Here is a 21,738-nt window from a genome sequence, read left to right as displayed (position 1 = left end):
GTAGTCATTAAGGTTCTATGGGAACCCCAGCAGATGACATGATCTCAATTTGGGATTCTTATTCTTAGGGGCAAGCAAGCTTCATTCGAGATCAGGTTAAAATACGTTTGGTGCTAGTTAAAAATTCCAGAGTAGGGTGGTTGTTTTTTAAACCCAGTTTTAGCTGGAAGCAATGCTTGCCACATAAGGTATTCAAAGTCCGTCTAAAGTTGCCTTTTAACCGGATTCTCCCCCCGAGCCCCCAACTTATCTCTTGGTTCTTTCGGTTGACATGGTACAAATAAAAGTCAGTAAACTTGTTGCTGAATTGCAATGTTTCGGTGTACCTTATAAATTCATACCTTTTCTCCCTCCATCGCCTTAGAATGAGCCCCTGTCTCAATTCGATTTTCCTTGCTGTTGGGCACATTTAGGAGAGACTCTATTTGTGAAGTTCATTTCTAGGCAAATGTATTCAAGAGCTGATTGGGATGAATAGGACCGTGTGTCAGCCGCCCCTAATTGGGATTAAAGCACTTAGGACCATATGCAGAGAGTGACAGAAATTCTCAGGTTTCATTGTATTCAGACTTCCACCCGCTTGGACACTCCTCCTAGAAAGGAGATTTATAAAGATTTCGGAGAGAAACTAAGGAAATAAAAGAGAGACAGAAAATGACCGGGCTAATGTCTCTCGGTGGGACTGCCAGCACAGCAAATGTTCATGACAGCTCCTGAGAAAAGATGATTAGAAAGAAAGCTGCAATGACATAATTGGACTCTGATGGGGTGGCGAGTGGAGTGGAGCAGTTTAATGGGAATCCTGCTCGGAAAGACATAGGGATTATTTCGTGTTCAGGGAAAACAAAAACAAAACACTGATCTCTCTCACCCAACGTCCAATGACGCTCGTTTGTTCAACCCTACCAATAATATAAACATCTTCCAAAAACCCGCGTAGCTAATGCTTTTTCTAGTAGCAGGAAATCAACGAGAAAGATACAGAGGGGGATCTTCATGAGATGCATTTATACAGTAAAGAATTAAAATTAACACAGAAAGGACTACAAAGAGGAGTTATTTTAAAAGTATACTTAGAAATACCTTAAAAATATATACAGCAAGCATCATGGGCCTGATTCGATGCCTATAAAAGCCTATAAGATGGGAGACTTCCATTGATTTCAGAGGGCTTTGGATCAGGCCCTATGAGACATAAGGCTCGTATTGGCTGATAAAGCCATATGAAACATTGACAAGCGAGTTTTGAGATCCGACTGTCGGCCTCCTGGAAGTGGTATAAGTTACTCTCCAGTTGGCTTGACAATTGAAAAGGGAGGGCAGAATAGAGAGCGAGCTCTCCCGCTATGAGACGCTGTCGATTTGTTACTTTCGCCTATAAACACAGATGTCAGACTATTTTCTTCTTCCTTCACTGACGGTGACCTTCCGCCACGCACTTGCAGCAACACCCAAGCTTTCTCGTGTCAACAGACCCCAGTACCGACCAAAGGGGATGGCCCAGGTTGATCAAAGAGAGGAAGAAATGAGAAAGGCCGTGTTATATTTGTGTACGTATTTCCCCGGCATTTTATAATGAAATCCAGTCCAACTCTTCTAATGGGTGGCTAGTTCATGTTGAGAACGGAAGATGCTCTCAGTACCCCCCTTTCCTACCCCACCCCTCATTGCCCGGCCTCTCTTTTCCCATCCTATTCTGAGGTCTGATTATTATCAGAAGAGAGAGATTAGGGGCTGCAGCTATTGATTTTCCGATTACTTAAACTGTTTCCATAACTGAAGAGCCCATCACTTTTAAGAAAAAGGGCATCTGAGACTTACAGGGTGAAGAAGATTTAAAATCAATAGGGTGAAAAATACCAAATCGCAGGGTAGACTCGTCACTGACACAATCCCTCTGTTAGACAGGAAAGCTTTCGGTTATCAATCGACTTGAATCCCACCGTCGACCGGTGGTTTAGCTCGAAGGGGACATCCCCACAGCTCTGATTCACCCTTTGTGTGCTAAATCCTGATCAATATACTCGGGCAGCAAGAAGCAGGGACACAACAGGCCCGATCCTGAATTCCTTCATCAGTCAAGATTCTCATTTAAGTAGATAGAAGTTTTGCCCGCCTAGGGGCGGCGTGAAGGGGATCAGTTCTGGATGGACAGGGGTCTTTCTCGATCCTGATCGTCTTCAAATCAGGGAATATACTCGCAGTACACATTTTATTGTTGATTTAAAGTTCTCAAACTAAATGAACCCGCTGGTCAGTCGTGATGGTTTTCATTTGTTCCCACTGAAATCAATGGGAGTTATGCCTTTGACCAGAGGATGAGCAGGATCAGACATTCTACCGCTGATGTAAATGAGTGTAGCTTCATTGAGGGCTCAGACAATTTATGTATGAGTTTCGCATCCACTAGAAGAAAATATTACCATAGAAAAAAAATAGAAGATTCTCCTTTTTTTTATCTTCCACAGGATTCCTACGTTTCAGACCAGCAAACTCTATATGTCATAGTCAACAGAGGATTTTTTCAACCACCCGTTGCCCATATGTTACCTTTATTTTGAATCGATCTAAGAAAATAGATGTGAGTTGTGTATGTGGCATATATATAATGTGGCATATATACACTGTACAATATATAACTGCGAGTTGATTCACAGCACAGAAATAGCTCTCTGCCTACCCCGTGACAGAACATAAAAAGAGACAACTATTTTAGATGACTTTTATTGACTCACAAAACAAGGGTAATGAGTTTGAGAGAGCGGAATTATTTCACGTCAGGGGCAGCCACGAACCCATAATGTGGTTGCAGGCTGACTCGAGGGAGGGATTCCGAACAGAATGTTTGGAAAATGGAATCTTGCTATTTCAGAAGCTCGGAATCGATACTGTATATCTCACTCCAGCGGCACAGGCAACGTATGCAAAAGTGATTGTGAATGGTCTAATTTTCTCCCTTGTGGGTTCCCAGCCCCACCACCCCTTTAACTTCGTTTCACGTGGCGTGGGGGAAGAGTTTATAGCGATTTACTCCTTCTCATAACACAAGAATTAGGCGTCTCCAAATTAAATTAATAGGCAGCAGGTTTGAAACAAACAAAAGGAAGTATTTCTTCACACAAGGCACAGTCAGCCTGTGGAACTCTGCCAAAGGATGTTGGGAAGGCCAAGACTATAACAGGGTTCAAAAAAGAACTAGATAAATTCATGGAGGATCGATGGCTATTAATCAGGATGGGCAGGGATGGTGTCCCTAGCCTCTGTTTGCCAGAAGCTGGGAATGGGCGACAGGGGAGGGATCACTTCATGATTAACCTGTTCCATTCATTCCCTCTGGAGCACCTGGCATTGGCCACTATTGGCAGACAGGATACTGGGCTAGATGGACCTTTGGTCTGACCCAGTATGGCCATTCTTATGTTATGTTCTCATAGGACCCGGTTCTGCTCTCATTGAAATAACTGGGAAATTTGCTATTCGGTGGGAGACGCCTCGGATCCTACGCTGTGTTAGTTCACGAGCATTTATTTGCTCGCTCGCTCAGGACTTGGCTCTTGGTGCACCTGCAGTTCTTGACCTTACGAGAATCGTGAACAGTGTATATTGTGCCGTTTGTTCCAGAATAGTATGGAGCCCTTAAAAACCAACACACCCTATTCTTTTGTAAGGTGTGTACAGAATACAGAAAAAAAACAGACCAAGAAAGAAATAAGTTTTCTGAATGCTGCAAACAAAAAGGGCCAAGTTCTATGCCACTGTAAACGGGCAAAACTCCATGGGAGTGAGGGGAGCGGAGCCCTACAATTTAGCCCTAAAAATTCAGGCCTATCCCTTATTCCTAAATCTCTGCATCACTCTCTCCCACTCGCGGAGTAACTGACACGCTGTTCCTCCCATACCCTGCGCGGTTGCAGAGATGGGTCTGCTACAGAGGAAAATACACACGCGAGTGGATCTCACGGTTTAAGCAGGGAGGTGAAGGAGTAGCCATCAGGCCTCTTATTATTTTTTTGTACCATAACCAAACTAGATTGTGTAGAGTAATTTATACAGTGATTTACGGTCATATACTAAGAGTACTTAATAATTGTTCAGTCAAATCAATCACACCCATATATCCGTAGTTAGGTTCTCGAAATCCCACAGCATCGAAACCATATGCTAACTATCATAGATAAATATTACAAATAAAAATCACATGGCATCTAGCTAGCTAGCTATGTCACCAAATAGGCTGTTAATAGGTTATTTTATAAGTGCAAAGAATTCTCCAGTTAAAAGGTTTGCATTTTTATGAGTCCTAATTGAGAATAAGATACAAACCTACGGCCAATCCCTACAGTCTTTTCTTCAGTCTTCACTCAGACAGAACTCTCATTGACTTGAGTGTGAGTTTTACAGGAGTTCCTGAGGCTGTATCATTAGGCCGAAGAAGCGTTCTCATGGTGAAGAAATATCATGAAGGCGCATTCATGAAGGCGGGGGAGGGATAGCTCAGTGGTTTGAGCATTGGCCTGCTAAACCCAGGGTTGTAAGTTCAATCCTTGAGGGGGCCACTTGGGGATCTGGGGCAAAATCAGTACTTGGTCCTGCTAGTGAAGGCAGGGGGCTGGACTTGATGACCTTTCAAGGTCCCTTCCAGTTCTAGGAGATGGGATATCTCCATTTAAAATTCCAAAGCCAGTCGTCCCAAAAGGGGAAAGTGTTTTTTTCCCTTTTTCCCCACAGTGATTTAACTGGGATTTAGTGATTTTTGGAATCTTTTGACAGCTCGACGTTTGTCTATAATTGTAATAATCGCTCTTCGGTGTGATTTCCTTTTAATTTTCCTGACAGCTCAGCTACAAGTTATATGGAATGTTTATTGATCCAAAAGCATATATATTGAGCATGATAAATATGCATATATTTATGCCACGACTCATTAGTATGATCTTTTGTGCGATGATGGTTCGCACTTGTTGAACGGACATCTTGAAGAGCACTGTAAACCTAACAATGACCTGTTTCTAAATGAGCCATTCGACATGCACTCTTCTGACAATGTATCCGGGTTGTTTTTGTTGCATATTATGAACTCGACTCCGAATAAATGGCTCAGTTTTCTATCCCTAGCGAACATTAATGGGAAATAGCATCTAAACAGCTGCAACTAGTTAATCGTCCGAAAAGACAGAATGTCCAGTCGTGCTTTCCAACACCCCCTGTATTTTCTGCAGTCAGTTGATACTTGTGTTCATTTACGCAGAAAACAACGTGAAATCCAGATCTACACCACATATCTCTTTTTGTCATTTGGTTAAGCACCATCTACTGCCCCTAAAGGTCATACCTAGCTATCCATGCAGCCTAATGTTGGGAAACACCCGGAGTCCTGGAATCACAAGGTCAAATTTAGACAAAGTCCTCTATGCCCTTCCTTTCAGCGGAGAATGGACTAACTACCGTGAAGTTTACTGTTTGAGACGAGACCTTAAAACGCAGTCCCTGGCTTTTCTGTGTAGTGGACATTAAAGATCCCATGACACTGTTTACACAAGGTAGGGTTTGTCAGCGTTATTGGCCAACATTTCTGGGACCTGTCTAAAAACCTGAAACCAACAGAATACAAATGCACACTATAAATAATAAATAAACCATGGGGAAATATTCTGAGGTCCTCCACCAGATCGGATACAACCGAGTTTGTGGGGAGGGGCCGTTTTTGAATAAAAATTGACAGAATTACCATACCCCACACAGTTTCCTTTGTACCCTGCTCCCTTTCCCGCGCAGACTCAAATTTGGGGTATGTAAATTACAGTTAAACTTTGATTACACAGTATGTGAGCTCGAGTCTCCTCTGACTTATGAACGATAGAAAGCTGTCTGGCCATTCACATATTTTGGTATTTTCAGGGTAAATTAGATTGAAATGCAAAATCCAGGATTTAACGAGCCAAATTCATACCTAGTGCAACACCATAGGATGAATTTGTCCCTTGAAATATAATTATAATATTCCCTGGAAAATTTGGCACTCCTTGAACTCAGGAATGGCTAGCATTGTTCCAGGCAAACATGTTGGGCCATATTGTGCACAACTCCTGTACACATCATTGGAGTTAAGCAAGTCAATCAAGGGCAAAGTATGCCCCCAATGTATTTTCTGCTTTGAACTATGTGTTGTTGATCCCATATGATTTATTTTAATTTAATTGTCTGTAGTACAAAGTGTGACCAGATATAGCAGGATGGAAAGGGTTTAGCTGGAACGTGGAAATAAATGACAGATTCCCCCTTTGAATGCCTGCAATGAACGTTTAAAGTCAGAACCGTATACCTTGCATTTCTTCAGGTGTAATATGTTTAGACATGCGATTCCTTGTAATTCAACCAAAAAGAAGTCTATGACATAATTACATCAAAAAATGCTTTGGTTTGGTCATTGAATGAATGATATAGAACAAGGCAAATATTTATCAACAATACCCTATCAGCTTTAAATCGAGCCCATTGGAGTCAATGGTAATCCTTCATTTGATTACAATAAGCTTTAGCTCAAACTCTGTGCGCGGCCACTATCTCTGTAAGCCTCCCCAGAAGACTATTCGACATTCTGCTGAAATCCCAGGACCCCACTAGCTAGTAAAGAACATGTTCTCACCTGAGAGCCCTGGTGAAAACTATCATTATATTTGCCTTATGTAAAACAAATGACACTTCTACACACAGCTGAGTAATTTTCAGCAGCGGAGTGTAGCAATATACAGAAACCTGGCAGTCTTCCAGTCAATCAAACAAACAGAATCCGTGCTGTTCTATACGCAACTTTAAATATCCTGGGACTAACATTGATTGTGGCTAATAGCAAGGACTATATTTATCTGACTGAATTTTTTGGTTTGTTCGTTTGGATTTGCTTTTTGGTCTTCCTGGATGAGAGAGAAATTGGTACTGAGGCTTTTTTAAACTGTTTACATTTTCTAACATTTTCTCTCAGCCAGCATGTCTGATGTCAAGATGTCTCATAAACTGCCAGGGCTAGAACCTGGTGTTCTCCATTCTGCACGGTTACTCCCTTGCCAAACTACTTTACTTCTCCGTCCTTCCTTAATTCTCTCGTGGCGTCTTCTCCGTCTTTCTACAGCTGCCTTCCATTTTATAATCCTTCCTTTCTGCCCTGCTTCTTGATGAGGCTTTTAAAGAGAAGATTGATGCTATTTGCTCCAAGTATCTTTTACTTGTCCTTCGCCCTCCCGATTCCTGACCTTCCTTGCACCACCGTACCTCATTCCTCTCAATCTGGTATCTTCTCTGCATGCCCTCTCCTCTGTCCTCAAAAGGCCGTCTCTTGACCCCATCTGCCGCCATCCTTCTTTCTAACACCTATTCCTCTCCTGTGCCCCTAATTTGGAACATACTTGCTACTCACACTGCCTTGAATACCTCTCCCCAAGCTCTTGCTTTGCTCCTAACATTTGGTTTTTGCTCCTTCCACGCCCATGACATTTTCCTCATCAGGTACAGTGACCTTTTCTAGGCCATACCTCAAGGCTTCTCCACCCCTATCCTTGACTTATCCACTACCTTTAATATTACCCTGTCCCGGAAGCTGGTTCTTTCCTGGTTCTCCTCTAACCTCTCTGACTGCACCTCCCTCCACCACATTATTGCTGCCTCCAAGGGATTTCTCCTCTGTTCTCGCCTCTTCTCCTTCTACACTCTGTCCCTAGGCAACCTCGTCCTTTCCTGATCTTTAGATTAATCTATGATCAAATCTATGAATGACCCCACAATAGGAGAAAGAGCAATGACACAAAATGACCGAGCCAAACCGCAAAGTGACCTAGAGAGGTTGGAACAATGGAATGTGCAGATAAATAGGGGAGATTTGGTACTAATAAATGTCAAGCCCGGTATCTAGGGAGAAGAAATAAACAGCACAGATACAACATTTTAGGATTAACCAAGGATCCGCACTCGTGTTACAGATTGGTTATTTTAATTTTATCTATTTAGTACTGTCCTGCTATAGCTTTATGCAGTCGTGACACAAATAAGGTTTGTAATCAGATATGAGAACCTATTCATAGAAACACTGTTCCACTATATAACTGATCACTGGTATAAAATTGCAGGCTGGATGCATTGCTACGGATGCATTCCAGGGAAATACACAGCACGAGTGGGTACACAGCACAAGAAAGGGTTCTTTTCCCTTCAGAAATTACATCCTCATTAGTAAGGTTATTCTGAAAAATAGATATTAATGGCTCTATTTAGCATTCCCCACTCAACAAAAATTCCTATTGACTTCATCGGGGGTATATCTAAGTGTGGAGTGATGAGTAAAGGCCTTTGATCTTTGTAAAATGGTCTTTCTGTTAGATTTTACAGATTTGTTTATGACTGGCAAAGAATAGCAAATGCAGGCAGTGGGTCTGATACAAAGCTCATTGGAGCTAATGGGAGACTTTCCACTGGCTTTCATAGAGTTTGCATCAACCCCAGTGTGAGGCCAGTTGAAACGCAGAGTGAAAGGAGCTGCTTATTTTTGACATAGCTAGCGCACGCGTAACTGAAGCTTTTACGTGTATTATTCAAAAACATAACTTAAAAGGCAAACTGGTGATTAGATTAACTTAGATGTTTCACAAAGGTGCCAGGAAATATTTGTGAAACTTTTTGTGTCCGTTGATACATTTGTTTTATAATGTCTCCCTAATCCCTTGAAATACATTTTATAGAGTCTCTGTTAACTCCTTTAGAGTATTGTTGCGGCATTTTAACATGTTGTATCACCTACATGGTCTGATCCTATAGCTTTGAGGCAGACAAAACGATCATTCATATCAATATGATTTTTCCTATATAAAGACGGCATGCTGGGACTCTTCTGATTTGAATATTTTCACTGATTCTCTCTGTTTAGACTACTTCTCTGAAAATAGTGGCGAGCTTGATATTTTCAAATCTGTTGTTGAATCTGACCCAAGGATAATAAAATTGTAGAAGGACACACAAAGCTAAAATATATAACCAAAGAGAGTGCATTCTGTCAAACTTCCCCACTCACGTAATCCCTCTGCAATGTTTCGCTTGATTCTTTATACCCAGTGTACATTTTTCCTTAAGAGTTTATCAGGGGTTGTCATATCTTGTCGAATAAATGTTCTATTTTCTGAATAATTGTAGCTATAATAATATGAAACACTTAATTTTCTGATAAACCTTCTTCCTGAACAGCATCATAATACAAAATATTATTACTGGATATTTAATAATAATGTTAATAACAATAATAATCCACCTAGCTCTTATATAGTGCTTTCAAAGCACCTTACGAAGCAAGTAGAATAACCCCAATTTTACAAATGGGGAAACTGAGGCACGAGGAAGGACATGACTTGCCCAAGTGGCCAGTGGCAGAGCCTGGAGCATGTAACTCAAATTTCCTGGGTCCTATTCCATTGATTTCCTTACTATAAATAAATGTGCATTTAAATGCTGTGCTGGGGATAGACAGATTGAATATGATTTCACCCCTTAGACTCCTATTGAATTCAGCACTTGATCTGAGAAGAGCCAGGGAAACCATCGGTATGGGGGGGGGGGGAAGGGGAGGAGAGAGAGAGAGAGAATGGTAGCTGCTGGAAGGAAGATTTCTTTCTGTAGCGGCACCAGAGAGCAAGACAGGGCGGGCTGGCTGGCTGGTAATGACCTAAATGGGGAAAGTGATAGGTTTTGCCAGTAAGACGAAGAAATGGCTGTGAGAGCTGGATTTTTAATGAGAACGTATAATGCTGTAAAGGGTTTCATCATTTTCTGCTTTGCAAGACATGACTATCAGCAAGGACAAATGGAAGTTTTGCAAAAACCCAGCTATCAGAAACTGTTCATTACACTCTGGTAAACATTTCCTCATGGTGAAATAGTCGGGAGTCAGGGAAGAAGCCGAGTGTTTTTCTAGTATATGCAGCTCTCTAATTAATGAATTTGACAAACTGAAGGTTTCTCCTCTGGTTCCTGCTTAAAGTGACTTGACTTCTTTTTAATAAGTAGAAATATCTGAAACAGGAAACTAAATGGATATATAGAACAACCACGTTACCTCTAATGTATAGGTTCTGTGGCTAAGTCTGTTTTCAGATCTCGTTTTAAAGTACATCAGGAGGAAGTATAATGCCTTTTTCCTTCAGTCTTGTCATATTTTTCAAACTGAAAAAATCTATTGATGATGACGGTTTTGTGGTAAGGAAGCTAAAGCAGTTCTTAGGTGTCATCTGTCAGGAGTCATTTTCCTTGTAATTTATTTAGTTTTAATATAAATGTTGCTGCCTCTTATTCATTGTTGTGCTACTTTTTAAAAATCCCTAAATACAAATACTTTAAAATTGCTGCTGAAGCGCTGTCCTCTTCCCATCCAATGTCATCTCTGAATCGCGGTATTAAAATGTGTATGGAATAGAGGAGAGTCTTTAACTCAAAAGTTTCGGTCTCTCTCTCTCTCTCTCTCTCCGGGAATAGCCTAACTAGAAAGAAAGATCCTTTTGCAATTTGGATGCTTCTGCCACGGAATCTCAATTTAAACAAATCTCTCGCCTTAAAATCTTTGCCATCCAGGCTTGAAATAACCTGCATTCAAAACGACTTGATGCCAGCCAACTCTTGTGTTAAGATGACGCTTGATAATCATCAGTTTTAGAGTCAAGCCTGTCTTCCTGTCCATTGTTGCTTATTCCCATGAGGAAATACTAGCATTATAATTAAAAGCTGCGTTTCCGCCAAGTCTTGCCAGTAGAATGGAAGGGAAAATCAAGTTGGATGTGTAAAGCACCTAGCTTGACACAATCGAAGATTGCCAATAGCCTTTACTCACTGCAGAAGGACCCTTGGTTTCGGTATACTGCTCATATGTGTAGAAGCTATTCACATGAATGCAGATTTGCAGGATTGGGTCCACTAAAACATATTATTGCCTTCAAAATGGAATATACACAGTATTACTGAATGCTCAGACCGCGCTTTCAAAAGAAATTGACACATATTTAACACACACAGACACACACTTCTTCAGAAAGCTGTTAATATTCAGCGAACACTTTTAAAGAATAGACCTGCCGTTTGCGGGCCATGTCGTGTTGCTTGCACTGATGCTCTTGGTTCATAAAAACATGTACATATGACGCCATATAGGTCTTTAATGCCCTTATTCTAAAAGGATAATCAGGGTCTTAACTTTGCACCTCGGGTGGAGGTGTCTGTGTCTGGATTTTCCACTGGTGGGTTTTTTTTTTTTTTGTTTGTTTTTTGTTTTTTTTTTTGGCCTTGTATAGAAGGCCAAATATTTATTATGTTCTGGAAATTATAACAAAAATCTGTCTCATGAAATGACTTCCCAGCAGAAGAATATCTGCATTTTCATCACAAAACACCTGAAGCTGTCATTATGGACTATTGTGCCAGTGGTCATATCAAGTTTTGGTCTACATGGCCCTCATTTCACATAAGTATCAAAATTACAGACACTCACTTATGAATAGCCCCAACACACAACTGAAGCAAGCAAAACTCCTTTGTGGCATGCTGCTCTTAATGCAAACTATTCCGATTGCTTTGATTCAGACTGTCCAGGCTGCCTTGGCAACTTATGAGGGTTTACCGTATAAACACTGTAAGCGGTTGTACTGTTAATGTGAATAAGAACCATAAGAACATAAGACCCATACTGGGTCAGACCAATGGTCTATCTAGCCCAGTATCCAGTCTTTGGCAACGGCCAGTGCCAGATGCTTGACGGATTGAACAGAACAGTCTGAGTCGTCCATCCCCTGTCTTCCAGGCCCATCTTCTGGCAGTTGCTGGTTTAGGGACACCTGGAGCGTGGGGTTGCCTCCGGACCTTGTTGACTAATAGCCATCGATGGAGCTATCCTTCAGTGGACCTGTGGAATTTTTGGGTAACTCTGCATGCTCTTCAAACCAAGAATTCACTACAATGGACCAGCACAGGGTCCCTCTTTATCTCACGTGCTTCCTTTGAACGTCAGTACTCAAAACTTCCGAGTTAAGACAAAACGATACATCTTTGAGCTCCTCATGGACCTCAGTATCCAAAAGGCGGAAGAGGAAGGAAGTTGTCTGGACATTTGAGGAATCCAGAATCAGGCGCATTATAAAACTTCTGATGATAACTACCGGTGTTGAATAAAAAATCACCCTGTCATTCAATAACATGTTCCTAGTTCTGATGACGGGGGAAAGCAGCAGTTATTTCCATCATTAGAAGGGAACATGCATAGATCCGATGTTCAGAAAGAAATAAAATTACATTTTCATCACCGGATCTGTTAGCACTAAACAAATAGCCTGCCAAAACGTAGGCTTTACTGCTGTGCAACATTCAAGTTTGTGTTGCGCAGAACATAGCACGTCACCTTCGTAAGAAAGGGATACAATACTCTGATTAGTCTTGAGATGTAACTTCGAAATTGTTGTCGAATAGCCGGGATTTGGCGCAAATAAGTATGTCTGTGTGGAAAGTGTATTATTATAATTATACTGTACCTACAGTGCTGGTGATGTAATCCTCTTTATAATCCCTCCTGGCTTTCTGCTAGTGTGGAAGCATTTTTTTAACTAGATCAGTTTATTTTTTTCTGGAATAAATTGTAATTCACCCTGAGTGAACCTTTCAGAAATGGAGCTGAAAAGAAGCTTTTGATTTAGGCGCTGCTTTGTGTTTGAGAGACACGTTTGAAGTTTGGTGTGATGTTAAGATGAGAGTTTCTTAACAATCCTTTCCATGAAATCGCAAAAAGCTGAGTCGAAATCATTCTCTCTCTCTTAAGTAATACGTGTGAGTGCGTCTGTGTAGCGATATAGATCAGAAAACATATAATACAAAAATAATAGGACCCTGCTCAGAAAGCTAATGCGAGCTTCTAGTTTAGAGCCGAATAATTTTTAATAGATGGGAATGAAAATTATTCCGGCAAAGTCAGGTCTTCTTTTGTAAAAAATTTTCTTCAAGCGTGATCTATGTAAGATCTAATTAATTAACATGTTCCTGTGTTTTCTATTCATTTATCTTCAGGAACGTTAGAGATTTTTCGGGATGGAAACTTCTCATAAGGTTAGACTTTACCACATGACACTTCTTGGAAAAAAAGGTTACTAGTAAATGTTTCAGAGATGCAAAATGTTATAACAACTGTCAGGTCCTTTAAAGGCTAACAAATACCTTTGTGAAATAATGCATAATGCCTTGCTTTAGATAATCATTAAACAGAGCAGAAGAAAAGGGGACCAACTCAGGCAAAAAACACATGCTCATAATTTTATTTAATTTAATAAAAGCGACAAATCAGGTTTAAAAACCATGCATAGTTTGGAAATGCGGTTTGACTAAAGGCCCTAAAGTTAGAAGGATTGAAGCGCGTGGCATTTGACTCTCATTTCTTTGATCCCAAGCAAATTATCATCGTGATGTATTCTTCTTAGCTCTCAGCAGCAGTAGCACCAGTAATCCTTAACATCCTTTTTCGGGTGCCTTCCTGGATTTAGGCTTTGTCTGTCTCAACTGTTTTAAGGGGAAAATACTGGTAATGAATGAAAAACGGTGGAGCAAAAATAATGAACATTCAAAGGTACTAATGAAGCACTAATAACCCCTGTGCAAATCACAGACACGACCTCCTAGACTTAGTAGTGGTGCGAAGTTAACTGAAGATACAGGGTCAGAAATACTTTTAAATACATACAGTGCAAGCCTCAATGGATTATTCTCGCGGGATGGTTACATCAGTACCTCGGTCAGTCCTTACTTAGGCTTGTGAGAGAAAATATTATACTGACGTAGTTTGAGTCCCAATAATTACACACAATTTCCTCCATCCCTGTGAATTTTAAGGGTTTTTTTTTTTATTCTCTTGCATTTTTGTCATATGTTTTTCCTATAGGTCCCTATTCCGGTGCAAATGACTCCTTTCCCTGATAAGCACAGGTTTGCTGGGGGTGGTATCTACAGCCTGACCTTCAGCAATGCTTTCAATGGTACTGTCCTGCCCGTGGCCTGTCATCCTGCCTATGAGATGTATCCCATTCAAAGAGGTCACCAGCTCTTCTATCCTCACTTTCAATCAGCTTCCTTAAAAAAACAAAAAGCACCGTAGCATTGAGAGTGACTGTGGAACGAAGGAGACCCCGAAAGCTAAAGAAAGCACAAAAGAGCGAACAAGGATCGCGTGTGAATCTGGCATAAACCCGCTTCTTCATCAGCATCATAACTTATATGTGGCGATCTCAACGTCCAAAGCCATTTTTTCACGTGCAGGGGATTTTGCTAGTCACACAGATGGAGGGCGATTTTCTCCTTCATTGCTTTCAGTTCCTCTTGCAGTGTTTGTGTTTTCTTCTGAAAAGATCAACACACATCTTTCGTCTGATCGTATCCAAAGAGAGCAATTAATCAAAAGCCGGTCTAGGGTGTTAATATGCCGGAATGAGCTCTGCAAAGGTTACTGTGTAAAGAATTTTTGTTAACTGCAGAAAGGACTAGCAAAGATAAGTCAGGACAGAGAAAGGTGTGCCAAGTTTCCTGCTTTTCAAAGATCTACAAGGCAGTCAGAGGACGTATATTTAAGTCTAGTGACTGCCTACTCCAAAAGGTGGCTCCTAATAATTAAAATTCAGGATAACTTTAGATTGGACTAATTTACCTATTGGCTTAATTCAATATTTGCAAAGAGGGAAAAAAATAAATTAAATTAAATTAAAACCTACGAATTGTAGTTTGCCTGTAATTCTTCAGCCACGTCGGTGTATTTCTCTTGGATTTCCTTGATCTGAATCCCTAATGCTGCATTTCCGTTTTAAGGGCCTTAATCTGTAGCACCAGAAGAGTGCAATGCGAAATCACCGATCTGTTCACTCCTGCCATAAAATCCTGGCCTCACTGAAGTCACAGGCAAAATTCCCATGGACTTAACGGGGCCAGGCTTTGAGCCTTGGAATCTTGTCTTTTATCTCCACAAGTATCCCAAGAACTGAAATGGTTTTGGACAGAAATGAGAAAAGTTTCCATTGCGACCACAGATTTCAAATTTAATAAAGCTGCATCATATTGAAATAAAAATCCTCTGCAAAATGAATCACACCTGCAAGGAAGAGGTTGAGACCAATGTAAACACCAGCTCAATATGAACAGTTTGTGCTGCACTGAAACCTGCATGTCTGCATCCCACATATTATATGCTAGAACTGGGCACACCCTCTTTGTATCAAGCATATACTTAATATAAATGTACCTAAGCCACGGGGAAATTGAATATGTTCCTAGATGGGCAAAATATGTGGAAATCAAAAGAAAATGCATTGACTTGAAATTCGGTATTGCATTTCTGTCTGTTGCAAAAGTTTTACTGGGAGGAGGTGGGGGTAAATAAAGTGAAAGAGTCTCTGGGGCCCAGAAATGAAAATCCTTTGAAATAATAAATTATTGTGTTGGAGGGTGGCAGCTTGATTGATTTTAAATGTGGGTTAGGGAGGAGGTTTGGACTTTGTACCCTGACCCTACCTGTCAAAGGGATCTAGCGATCTGTAAGTCAATGACTTTTAATAACACCCCATTCTCTGACACTTACCTTAGTATTTGTCCTTATTCTGGAAATTAAAGTGTGAACTTCACTAGCAACTGCTACTTCAATGTGTTTTTCGCAGCTTAATAAATCTACCCCGAATGGCACCTAGACTCCACCCCAAGGAGCTGTCTGTCTTTAGAAGTGTCACCTTCTTCCAAACAAGACATGTTCTATTGCAAACTAATTGTCCTCTAACCCCGTCAGTCTTTTTTTCAGATGATCTGAACCGACCTACACGTTGATTTCAGATGTGGGAATTAATAAGTAGCCGAAGTTATATAAAATATTATTCGTGTATGCTTTCTACCGGTTTGACATGGGGTCATATATAGAGACACCACTCCTCCAGTCCACCTCCCTCTCTGCAAATATAGCCTAAAAGACCACCATTACTGGAAAATATATCAAAGGACTGTCACATTACCTAACTTTGTGAAATCAGAACAAAGGGTTGCATTAGAAGTGACATAACATAAGCTGGAAGGGGTTTTCAAATCCACTTACACTTCTTTTGCAGTTCCCTATTTCTTCCCTGAAACGTCTCACATTCTCGGCATGTTTTGTGGAAGGTTGATTAAAGTCAAGAAATCTGGTTTTGTACCACTCGTCTATTTCCTGAGGGGAAATTAAACAGAATATGGCAAACATGAATGTTTATAGTCAGCTCTGAAAGAAAATATGTTTCAGTTATTTTATTAATACATAAATATATTTAAAGTAATGGGAATATTGCCAACTATTGTATGGAGGGCTATAGATAAGTGTAAGTAAATAAGCAAAATTTGCTTGTAATGTTAAAATTAATCTTGCAATGTACAGCCATTGAAAGTAGACTCTCCCTCCATGCATTTCTATGCCTTTGTGGGATGTGTAGTAGGAGAAATATTTCTCTTATGAAGATACCTGTCTATATTATGGATGTTTGTTTCTAGAGATGGCATAGTAAATATATTAAACATGTTTGTCATGAACAAGGATTTTTTTATCAGCAAAGGCTGACAGATAATTTCATTTTGCAGATCCGATGAAGTATAATTTTACCTGCAGGTTCTTGGCTGCAATTCCTTCAGACTCCATCTGAATGTCCCTCGGAGCAGGAGCCAGGTCTGGGATTGAGCAGGAGACATCAACACACGCTGAAGCACTGTAGCTCTGTTTCATCAAATCTTCGATTTCCTGTTCTGACAGAAACACACACACAGAGTACATGGTAAATAATACGATACTTCTGCAGAGCTTCCAGAACAGAAAGATTGGAAAGTGATGTTTAAAACAAATAGACGTACAAAACTCTAAATCTAACCTCACTGTGTACTCTCTGCAGGAATGCAATTTCAGCCTCCAGATTATCCAGCTGTTTCTCCAGGGAGATGCGAGCTGAAGTGGCAGCCTCCCCATCCTTCAATTAATTAACTAAATACATAAATAAGCATACATATAAAATAAAGATCTAGCAACGGATTTCACATTTAACACCAATACTAGCTTTTCGAACTCCACTCTGTAGGTATAGAATGGTTTCTTCTGATTGCACAGCACACTCTGAAATAAAACGTATGTGACAGAATGGCTGAACAGATGAAATAATCTTCATAAACAATTTTCTCTCTCTCCCTCCACCCCCTTTCTCTCCTTTGCCATTTTGTGTCGCCAGGGCGGCTGGCTTTGGGTCGCACTAATATCCGGATGAGAATGATCCCAAATCGGGGTATTGTTTCAGTGCACGATAGGATCAATGCAGAGTATAGTTTGCATTCTATGCAACTGCAACTGCTTTTCTTAATTATAAACTCAGTCCTACAGGGCTAAAAGCTTCAATGTCTCTCTCCGCTTTCTTCCTCCCTTCAAAGGCACCATTATAGGGCTTCTTTATGGACTGCAGCTGGTCGGCCACAGCTTCCTTGGCAGCCACTGCTAATAGGCTTTTAAAGGAGTGATGAATCCTTTGATACCCAAGCCGCGGGAAAAGCAGTGGTGCAGTATATGGCCTGTGACATACTGAGGGATGGGTGGGCCCCACTTTCTCTCCAGTGGTGATGGTGCAGTCAGGATGGCGCAAAGCACTGTAATGTCCTTTGTATATGGGAGGGGTGGCTTTCTGTGTGGTCCTGTGTGTGTGGTAGCTGTGGTGTATCAACTGTCCTGTGGCATGTTCTTGTGTGGTGTTGCACCCTATAGTACTGTGTGAAGAAGCACTGTTGTGTGGTGACTGGGTATATTTTCCTGGGCATTTTACACGATGGCATTCTGTGGTGCATTGCTGACATGTTGTGTGGGTGGGACACACAGGCATGGTATAGTATGGTCCTGTGTGGAGCACTTTGCTGCTGTCCTGCCTGGGTGTGGAGCACCCTTATATATATTACTGTAGTGGATAGGAGCCAGAGTCATGGACCAAGAACACTGACCCCATTGTGCTAGTGTAACACCGACAGACCCCAGTCCACCAGGGGCGGGATCGAACCTTGCGGGGGTCTCTGGAGCTTAGTGCATGAGCCGCTAGGGCATGAGCTAAAAGCCAACTGCCTGTTAGCTAAGGCTGTAGAGCAGACACCTGTTTCTGTCCCCTCCCCTCCCAGCAGAGAGGACAGAACACTACACCCAGGAGGTGTGTGTGTTACTTTAGGTGCTGAACAAACACGCAACAAACAGACACGCCCTGTTCCAAATGGCTCACAATCTATGCACAGTATAAGAAGGACAACAGGTGGATACAGACAGACAGATGGGGGAAGGACGGCGTGGCTTGCTGTGGTGCTCCCCAGTGGCTGTGGCAAGCTAGTGTGTTCTGCTACAGCAGGCTAGGCTGTAGAGTAGGGTTATTGCCCTTTGCCCTTTCCTAAGGTCCGCGGCTCTGCACAGGTCCAGCAGCTGCTCTCGATACAGATCTCTCAGGCCACCGCAGGGCTTGGAGCTCGGTCTCCAGCAGTTTGCTTCCTTGCTCCAAGTCTCTTACCTAGAAGCAAAAGAAGAATCAATCAACCAGAGCATCCACCCCCTGACTGGCTCCACACACACTGGATTCTCAAACACCCGCCACAATACACCCAATGGAGCTGCGAGAACCAGCTTCCCACCCGCCCCGTGCATACCGAGCTCCCAAACCCAGAGTCTCCAACACCACCGCCACTCCTCCCCCCCACACACCTGCCCTCCCCGCATTACAGCTCCCCATACAACCCGGCTCCTCGCTTGCCCCCATCTCCCTTCCTACGCGATCTGCGGAGAGGCGGGCTGGTGATCCCTGGCTGCAGACGGAACATTTATTTCTCGATCCTGCAACGTGTCAACTGCAGGGCCAAGCTTTCTCATGCTCCCTGTGACTCCAGCCATGCTGCGAGCCTGCAGTAGCCCCGAGCTGAGGGGGTCCATGCGCCTCTGCGCTGTACTTGGCCACGATCAGGAGCATGATCAGCTGGCGTTTATCGCTTTTCCAGGTGCTCGGGAATTCTTGGTTTACTGCTGTGGCCGCCTTCAGATCCCCACGTATCGCTCCGGCCCCATGGCAGCCCCAAACTAGGACCCCTCTGTATTCTGCGGGGACACAGAGAGCAGCTCAGGGAGCGCATCTATACAGCACGTGGCAGGACGTACTCACGCCTTATTCAGCTCACACACACCTGGGAGCAGGAAACCGGGGCTGTTCGGGATGGAGACGTGTCTGGGGCCAAGCGAAGACATTCTGCATGACAGGCGTACCGCCCCCCAGCAATACCTTCACCTAACTAAAAAGCAACAAAGAGTCTTGTGGCACCTTATAGACTTAGATATTGGAGCATAAGCTTTCGTGGGTGAATACCCACTTCGTCAGACGCTTATGCTCTAATATGTCTGTTAGTCTATAAGGTGCCACAGGACTCTTCGTTGCTTTACAGATCCAGACGAACACAGTTACCCCTCTGATATTTCATCTAACTAGGGAGCTCCCTTATGGAAATCCATCCTGCTCCCAAGCCAATGACAAAACTTCTATTGACGTCAATGGGAGCGGGGGTAAGCCTAAACAGCTACTCCTGATGGAGGTCTGCAGAATGGTCTCCCAAATAGTGGATTTACACTTCACAAGTTTAGAGCTACTTTTAGCGCCAATTGAACCTAGCTGTCAAGTTCCCAGAAGGGGGTCTTGGATGTGGAAGGTACCCCATTATTAATGCTATTTAATCTACCAATCTTAGTAGGGGGGCATGAAACTGCTGTTACTGGCTCTGGTGGCCCTCATTAACTTTATTAACAGCGCGTGGGAAGGAACTACCCCACCCCCACCCCCACACTCCAGGAGTTCCTGAAGCAGTAGATTTGGTAAATGGAAAAGGAAAGGAAAGATCTTGGGTTTTGCCAGGTATATAAATATCTGGGAACATTCCTTTTTTTACTAGATACTGAAAAGGAAGCCTCCCTTACCAGCTAAACCTCAACACGCCTTTCTACACGTATTTTTTCTCAAACATCTATGGGCACCTTACCCCCATCCTCACATCTAGGGCTGGTGATGGTATGCCCCGGTTGCACAGCCCTTTCAGACCAGGTTTGTGTGTTACCTTTTTGGTATGCAGGATGTGGAGTTGGCTCAGATGTTGCTTACATGCATTTGCTCCCCCTCCCCTTTGCACAACTCTGTTCCCATTAAAGACAGTGAGAGTTTTGCCATTGACTTCCATGAGTGCAGGATCGGGTCCAATTACTTCAAGATTGGGCCCATAGCGTCAGCAAGATGGGGCACCGTGAGCGCCTGTCCGAGCGACGTCATGTATTTAATTACTCCTCCAAACTAAACACGTGCGCACCCACAACGCTTTAAAAAAAGGAACAGAAAATGCATTGAAACGAGCTCATACAAAATCAATCGGATTAATGTCTTAATACATACCGAACCAACGCGTGAATAGAATCTTAATACATAATAGTAAATAATAATAAAAGCTTGCTAATTGTAAATCAGAAATGAGAGCCATCACGATAACCCACTGTATTGTATTTCTTTTTAAAGGCTCTAGGTAGGGAGCAGATTGGGAAACTACTAAAGAGGTCACTTTTATTGCATATACAGTGGCACGCCGTACACCAGCTTCACGATTGCCTGTATTGCATTCCAAAACTAAGGCACTTCTGGAATATAAATCAATATCCATACCGTAACATGAGTAAAATACATCTTAAATATATACGCCAATGAGGAGTGCTTAAATCAAGTGGTCAACAATAACAAAGCGAGATACCGTGTTAGGGCGGTTTACTTGTCCTCTGTATCAAAGATTCACAGAAAAGCCCGTGATTTTCTTTCCTTGTTATAAATATACTCTGCGGACTGTCAGGGAAATCCTGCAAGCACCCTGCTGCTGTTTTTTCATTCTGTACGCTTCTCATTAGCTTTGTCAAGGGGAGAGTTAGGGGCTTCATACTCCTGTCTTGTGGGTGTTTGAAATCTTAATGGGATAGCGAAGCAATTCCTGTTGTATTTGTGTAATTATATAGATGTCCGTGTGTATGCGACCCAAAGATTGTCGCAATAGCTCCTTTAACCTCTTTCTTTACCTTATGCTAAGTCACTGTTATGTAAAATAGTTCAGTTTATATCTCTCGAAAGTGGATTTAAAATATTTTAAACAAAAAGGGCAGGGTAAATATTGATACATCTATTTCGGACCTCGGGGAAATGAAGAAATCCCAAGGAGTTCATCAGGAATAGCCCAAGCTGCTGATTTTGTTTCACCTCCCCCTAAAAACACGTAAATTAGCCAACTAACGAATTAGAAAGAATCTTCTAATGAAATCATTATCCTTTTCACCCTTCAATATTCACTCATGGCACTTAGCCCGGGGAACAACGCACTTCGATTTTGCTAAGATGCTTTCCATAATGTCTACAGGTCTTTGATCGGGAGATGAGGGAAGAAGTAAGATTTTTAAGTTCTAAGCACACAACCTGCGTAGCAAACCTCGATGTAAAAAGTGTATCGGACCCGGGGTGTCTCTCTGGGCATGCCGCGGATGCCGAGCAATCTTTTTCCAACCTTTAATTTTCTACATGTAACTACTCCGATCATTTGAACCCTTTAATACCTGAGGCGCAGCACCGGGATCTATAGCTCTCAATATCTGTAGGTATCTATGCTTCA

At 42.1% G+C, this 21,738-nt stretch overlaps 1 pseudogene; it reads right to left on the bottom strand.

Annotated features, from left to right (window-relative positions):
* Positions 1-13,370: 13,370 nt before the first annotated feature.
* Positions 13,371-18,565, bottom strand: LOC101935428 (vimentin-1/2-like; annotated as a pseudogene).
* Positions 18,566-21,738: the final 3,173 nt, after the last annotated feature.

This window comes from Chrysemys picta, chromosome 3, assembly GCF_011386835.1.
Source record: "Chrysemys picta bellii isolate R12L10 chromosome 3, ASM1138683v2, whole genome shotgun sequence".
In the NCBI taxonomy this organism is placed as follows: domain Eukaryota; kingdom Metazoa; phylum Chordata; order Testudines; family Emydidae; genus Chrysemys; species Chrysemys picta.
The sequence above is the reverse complement of the archived record's forward strand: the minus strand, read 5'-3'. Positions and strand labels throughout refer to the sequence as shown.